The 7,767-nt window shown below is 34.9% G+C and overlaps 1 pseudogene; it reads left to right on the forward strand.

The window, feature by feature from the left end:
- Positions 1-4,728: 4,728 nt before the first annotated feature.
- Positions 4,729-7,280, forward strand: LOC112513012 (annotated as a pseudogene).
- Positions 7,281-7,767: the final 487 nt, after the last annotated feature.

Genomic DNA, 7,767 nt, shown 5'->3' on the forward strand with positions numbered 1-7,767 from the left:
TATGTATGTATGTATGTATGTATGTATGTATGTATGTATGTATGTATGTATGTATGTATGTATGTATGTATGTATGTATGTATGTGTGTGTGTGTGGTGACACACAACAAAATTGATACGGTAACACTTTTTATGACCTTATAATTATTTATAGTACGATGAAGGAACGAGCCGGATGCATGGGCCGTTGTATCCAACAATAGGTTCTTTCCATGGTTTATGCAACTTGTATAACTTACTTTTTCAACTAGGAAAAATTTATTTATTCATAAACATGATAATTATGCTTTAAAAATAGCATCAAGATATTGGTATATAAATCTATTGTATTATGATAAGTATATTTTAATTTCTTTTCATGTCTTCTAGGTCTTCAAGGAAATCATTTTTTTTTATCTTTTAAGACAAAAAGGACGTTCTACGTATATTTTATCTTTTCTATACTCTAATTATGTTAGATTTATTGAATTTGATCGATTTAGTTTTTCGAGTATATTGATAACTCTGCAAAATACTTGTATTAACTTATATAGGGTATTTAGTGATAGTCAAATGTGTTATTTTTGCAAATTAACAATTTACAAATGTTTTTATAGAATTTATAAAAACAAAATGTTTTACAATAGAAACAATATATTTGAAATCAAAGACATGACCATATGACTTTGATCTTTCTTGGGTTGTTTCGTAGGTTTGGGCTAACTCTTTCTATTATGTTCGGTCGTGGTTCAGACTCGTTTCACGGTCGTTGGCTCCTTCTTTCTAGTTGAGAGGCAATTTAGTGTCTATTGCATAAGCCCAAATTTGTTTTGAATTTGTGGGTGTACATAGGTATTGCTCCCGGGACTCAAGTAGGATGGTGTCTGCATGTTATTGTCGGTGAGAGTGCAGTTCTGTTCCAACTCTTTAGTTGCTATACCTTTGGTTGCTTTTGTTTTGGGCCGGGTGGGTTTTAAGTTACGGTGTTTTGTTGTTTTTAGGGTGGCTTTTTTCATTTGTCTTGCATCTTACAAGGCTTTGTTCTTTGACGTTGTTCCTCCTTTGTTTAGACGCTTTTTCTTAATAAATCTCTTGCTTGCCGTTTGACATGACTTTAGAAATCGTTGAGTAAAATGTTATGTTTCTAATCCTACTGTTTAAATAAATTTTTGATATTTATATCAAATACCTAATGTTTAAATATTAACATAATTTCAAAAAATTTGAAACTAAATAAATTTAAAATGCAAAATAAAACAATAAACATAATGCATTAAGTGACATAATTGGACCTCATTTATGTGGAAAAAAAAACAGCATACTTAATACATCAATTAAAAGAAGCATAATTAAAGCAATATTGGTTTTACACATATAATTGGACCTCATAAATATACCAATTAATTGCTTCATGTTCCCCCCATTCTATCCTATTACTCTCTTCTACCTACCATCTCATCTTCTATGCCTAAACTTACCCTCCGTCCCTTTTTCTATTATTCATGTTAACATGTGGATAATAAAAGTTTTTAAATCAACCACAAGAGTGATATTTGATTGGTTTGAGTTTAGGTCAAAAGTAACAGGAGGTCCCAACTTCAAATCCAATAAGGAATAAAAAAATCCCCTTGTGACCACGGAGGTTCAAATGCGGTGACTCCGGGCCATCTGCAAAGCAGATGGTCGCCTTATGATTAGTCGGCTCGCATAGCAGGTTGGATATCCAGGTTAATAAAAAAAATTCTTATATCAACTACCTATCAGTATTTAAAGTGACATTTCTTGTAAGGATTGAGCTTTTTGTGAGCATTGGGTTTTTAAACCAGCTATCTAGCAAAAAATTATATATCTGCTTTGTTTCTTTCATAATATTATATGTTAGATTGTGTCACATCTTATTTAAGGGTTCATATTTCTAGTGTTTGGCGAGTATAAACATTGGTGACAAGGGTTTTGTAAATTTAATATGTGAAGACTAAACTTCCATAGAGTGATATTGACATCTTGTGAGTCTTAAAACATCTTCAACTTGGGGACCACGATTAGGTTTCTCTTTTATAGTTAGGCACGTTGTCAGATATTTTATTTCAATTATATAGTTTGGTATAATTTTTTTGGTTATATCATTAATAACCGACTTTATGGAATTAGCGGTAATAAATGAGAAGCTTAGTTGTAACACAATAAGAGTATTTTCAATGAAGGTTCTTATAAGAACCCACTTTTTGTAACTTGTTAAATTATTTTCTACTAATCAAGTTAATAACCAACATAAAAACTTAAGAACCTATTTTGTGGGTCCCATGCATAATATAAGTTTTATATATTACTTTTTTTTTTAAAGGAAACAATTTATTGGGACAAAAAGGAAATAAAGAAAGAACGAAGGAGAAAAGAAAAACAACTGCCCCAACAACAAGGAAACCGCAAGATGCAGTAAGAGAGGGGCAGAAGGAACAAAAAGAAGAAAACTACAACCAAACAACCCAAAGAACAAGTACAAAACAACCAACGACGACAAACGAGACTAAGCTAAAACACCCAAGGCATCAATCGAAAGACAGAGGCAAACTGAAGCGGAGTGGACCACGAAATACCGAAAGGGATTATATGGAGATGAAAAGAAGATTTGGTTTAACCACCCACAACCCCCAATTGACTATAATTTTTACCCATGAGAACCTTTGTGTTTGGAGATGCTTTACATATGTGTTTTATTTTTGGTATTTTATTTGAAAAAAAAAATAATTAGAAAAAAAGTTGTACAAAATAAAGAGAATTATTTAATATTGTGTTGGGATTTAGTTAGTTTTAGCATGCTTGCAGGGTGTGTTATTGTTGGTGCAGAGTGGGTGTCGTCGTAATGGGTATGGACACAAAAATACTTGCAGAAAACTGCCAACCAGCTTCATTTACCCATGCAGTTTTTCTATTTTCTTATTCTTTATACAAAACAAAATTTAATTTAAATCATAAGTGTAGTGTCTGATTGGTTTAAACTTGACTCTAAAAGTCAAAAGTATCAGGGGGTCTCAGGTTCAAATCCAAGGAGGAATAAAAATCTCCTTGTGACCACAGAGGTTCAAATGCGATAACTCTGGGCTATCTGCAAAGCAAGTGGTCGCCCTGAAATTAGTCGGCTCGCATAACGAGTTGGATATCCAGGTTAATAAAAAAAACTTAATTTAATTAGGATAATTGGAAATTATTTTTGTTCCCGTGTAACTGGAAAATATTTTTATTTTAAAAACATATTTTGATGATTCTATAGTTTTTTAAATCATGTTCTAATGTATAATATTGATATGATGTAAATAATATACAACATGTTCTAAAAATACATTGTTAAAAAATATATATTTTCTTAAAATTATGTATGTTTAAATAGATATTTTATAAACTATTGGACATGGACGAACACCAGGGGTCGTAGGTGGCACATGCCATGGTTTCTTTCCTCTGTCATAGTGTAAATTTATTATGTGTCACCATATATATTTTGAAACTACAATAAAGATATAAGTTTACCTTGGTAAAGTTGGTTTACAAGACTTTTTTTCCATCCCAAACCCAAGTTCGAATCTCTTTAACATCATTTTCTTAGTTTTTAGCTTTTAGTTTCAATTTTCTTATGTTTCTGGAAAAAAAAATTGCAATAAAAAACTTGAACACATGATTTCACATATAAAAAACAATAAACAAACCATTAAACTAACAATGTTTTTGTAAAAAAATAATATCACGGTTAGAAATTCTTTTTGGATATGTACCTATTATGGACTATTAAATGTATGTTCTGAAAACATGTTATAACTATTAAATGAAAATTTTGTCTCTTTTGGTTATAAAATTCATTTAAAATATTAACTTGAAATGAAATAGAAAATATTTCTATTTGAGTTCAAAAAAATGTGAAAACCCTTTAGACCAACAACAGATGTTGATAGGCCATAGGGTCTTTTGTCATTTTCACAAAAACAAAGAAATTGTATATATTATATCACCATATTCAAAAGAACATTCTAAAACATATATGTTTACACCGTATTTAATGGAGATACCAAGTCACTCTAATAAACATATTAAATATTTCGTCAAATATAATATTGTTCATTGATATCAGTTTTCTTATTGATAGGAAAAAAAAATCAAGATTTAATATTATCCTAAGTTTATTTTTTTTAGTGTTATTTACTGAAAAATACCTTTAATTCTTTTTTATAAAGTTAAGCATTGTTTAACAATTATTGAATGGTTTGGTATAAAATAATTAAATAGTCAGAATGATTAAGAAACTCTTATGATATAATATAAAATGAAATATAATTGTTTTGTAATTGTATATAATGAAATTATGGCTCTTAATGGTTAAGAGAGTTTCATGATATAAAATCATTCAGAATGTTTTGTAACCATTAAGAGGCATATTTTTTTTGCCAAACAAGATTTACATCTTAACAATTTAGAAGTTATCTGTTAATAAAACTATTAAGAGATAAACAAATAATTTTTAAATTGAAATTAGAAAAAAAAAAAAAAAAGGCGTAGGCATAGGCACAGGCATAGGGCATTGACTTGGTAGCATGAATCAGCTATCCCTATAAACCAGCCTGTCATTCCAGCGCTGATGATTTCATGAAATTAAACACTCTTCACCTCCTAACCTAAAAGCCTCCTGCCACTTGTCCATATCCTCTTCTTCTTCTTCTATTTTAGAATTAAATCAAAATTTTATATAAGCAAGAAGAAGAAGTAGTAGAAGAAGAAGAAGAACAGGGTTTTCATGATGGCTGGTTAAACTTAAATCTACCACCTCTTATACCCATCTCATCTTCATCATCATCATCATATAATCTGATTATAAGAGCAGAAAGATATATAATTCGATTTTGAGAAAACTTACTTGAAAATGGTGTTAGGATGGAGAAGAGCTTTCTGTACATCTGTTCCTCAAGAAACCGATTCAACCACTATATCTTCCATGGAAGAGCTTGATGAGTATGAAAATGGCATTAGCAGAAGTTCTACTACTACTCCAAAATCTGGTAGCAGATTTGCTTTCTTTACTTCTTCCTCAAATCCCTCTACGCCTCGGCTCCGATCTCACTCGGTTTCTAACCCAAGACACTGTTGTCGAACCACCGCCACTGTACCAGCTCCGTCGCCATCAGTACCTATCAGTCCTGAGCTTCACTGCGAGACCAAGAACAGCCCACGGTTTTTCCTTCGGTCATCGAATCCTTCTTCGCCTCGCTCTCCTTCCCCTTTCTCTTTCCTCAAATCCAGCCTACGTCTGTGCACGGTAAGATTATACTCCTTTGAACTTTGTACATTTTGGAAGTAATGGTTTTCCTTTCACCGTTATCAAAATGATGACCATATGGTTTCTGAATCTGCAGAGTAGATGCGGATTATGCTTGCAGAGCGTGAAGAGAGGACAAGGAATGGCAACCTTCACGGCGGAGTGCTCTCATAATTTTCATTTCCCGTGCATCTCCGATCATGTGAAGAAACAAGGGAGCCTTGCTTGTCCGGTGTGTAGCTGTTTATGGAAGGATATGCCTCTGTTGTCTGTAGACGAGAACAGTCAGAAACATCTGTTCGTCGAGAAAGAAGAAAAGACCAGGCAAAAGCTGGCTACGAGTCTCAGGGATGATTTTGTCGTGAAGAACGAATCTCCAAAACAGCAATTGTTACGACCTGATTTGAAGGTTTATAACGATGATGAACCGTTAGCGTCCTTGACTCCAAAAGCTCGCTTCATTCCAATACCAGAATCTGATGAAAATTGCGATGAAGACTCTATCGGAGAGTTTCAAGGATTTTATGGCGATGGAGGCAATAACACTCCTATCGTCGATCATGCAAGAGATGTTGAAGTTCGGCTATTACCGGAGGCAGCTGTGATCGCTGCTTCCAGGAGACACGAGACGTACGCGATTGTTCTGAGGGTGAAAGCTCCGGAAGCACTAGAAAAAACAGAAAGCAGAGCTCCAGTCGATTTGGTCACCGTCGTTGATGTCAGCGGTAAATTGACAAGTGAAAACCTGCAGATGATCAAAAGAGCAATGAGATCAATTGTTTCATCGCTGTCATCCTTAGATCGACTATCAATTGTCGCATTCTCGTCCTATTCTAAAAGGTTATTGCCGTTGACGAGGATGACAACGAGCGGACGGCGAGCTGCGCGTCGTATCGTGGAAGCCATGGCCGTTCTGGAAGGTTCTTCAAATTCAAAAGACGCCGTGAAGAAGGCCATAAAAGTTCTAGTAGATCGACGGGAGAAAAACCCCGTCGCCACTGTCATCGTCCTTTCCGAAGTTCTCGATCAATCATCCTCCGTTTCATCGACTCGTTACTCTCACTCGCGGCTCGATATTCCCATACATTCACTGAAGCTCGCCGTAACTGAAGACCACGTGTTCGCGAAATACATCGGAAATTTACTGAGCGTGGTGGTTCAGGATCTCCGACTGCATCTAGGATTTGTTTCCGGTTCAGCTCCGGCGACAATTGCGGCTGTTTATTCACGTACGCCACAACCGATCGTTCTTGGATCCGGTACCGTTCGAATTGGTGAGTTGTTGGCTGATGAAGAAAGAGAATTGTTGGTTGAATTGAAAGTGCCATCGCCGACGGCGAGGTCCCACCGGCAACTATCAGTCCGATGCAGTTACAAATTATCGAGTCAGGAAATTATTTACCGTAAACCACTGGCTTTGGTTGTACCTCTGCCCAACACCGTCAGATCATCGTCCCCCGCCATCCAACGGCTGAGAAACCTCTTCATCACCACTCGAGCTTTAGCCGAGTCACGACGGCTTACAGAGAGAAATGATCTAATTGGCGCGTACCACATGCTTATCTCTGCTCGCGCCTTAATGCAACAGTCCAATCCGGCTCCCGGTAACGAATTTATGCTCGGCTTAGAAGCCGAGTTAAGTGAACTTCAACGGCGGCGCAAGGTTCAAGCTCAGGCTCAGCAACTTGGAAGAAGAGGGAAGGTGGAAATGGCAGCATATGCGGACGAGAAAGGTGAGCCGTTAACGCCGACATCGGCTTGGAGAGTGGCTGACAAACTGGCTAAAGTGGCGATGATGAGAAAGTCGGTAAATAGAGTCAGTGACTTACACGGCTTCGAAGATGCCAGATTCTAATGAACTTCATTTTAGGCCCTTCTATTTTCTGTTCATTACAACTCACACCCTCCAAGAATGAAAAGTTGTCAAAATGAAAAAAATAAGTGGTGTGGGCAGTGCGAGTATAATATGGACAAAGAAGATTGATTGACAAACGTTTTGGAAAAGGATGGTTTTTTTATGTCTTTTTGTCTTCTTTATCTTTGTTTAATGATGGGGGTGTTTGGGATTGTTTATTTGAAACATATTATGTTTTTTTACAAAAACATTTATCAATTTATTATAAGTTAGAAAAGTTAACTTCTTTAGAAACTCCTTATTACCGGTTTGGCATCGGTATAAGTTGTTTATCCAAACACTCAAAACTGTTTATTATCGATGCCACACCGGAATAAAGTCAAAAAGTTTTTTGTATAAGCAATCCCAAACACCCCTAAGGTATTTTCGGTAAAAATAAGCTAGCTTATAATTTAACCTTATTTTCTAGCTATGTGAGTGCATGCACATAAGCTAGCTTATTAAAACGTTACTTGTAGTAGCGTTTTGATGGTTTATTATCACTTTTTTTTAATTATAACCTTCATTAATATTAATTATTATTTATTACAATTAATTATAAATAAAATATTAATAAGTTTTAAAATTATTA

Source organism: Cynara cardunculus, assembly GCF_001531365.2.
Source record: "Cynara cardunculus var. scolymus isolate 2C chromosome LG 5, CcrdV1, whole genome shotgun sequence".
Taxonomy (NCBI): Eukaryota; Viridiplantae; Streptophyta; class Magnoliopsida; order Asterales; family Asteraceae; genus Cynara; species Cynara cardunculus.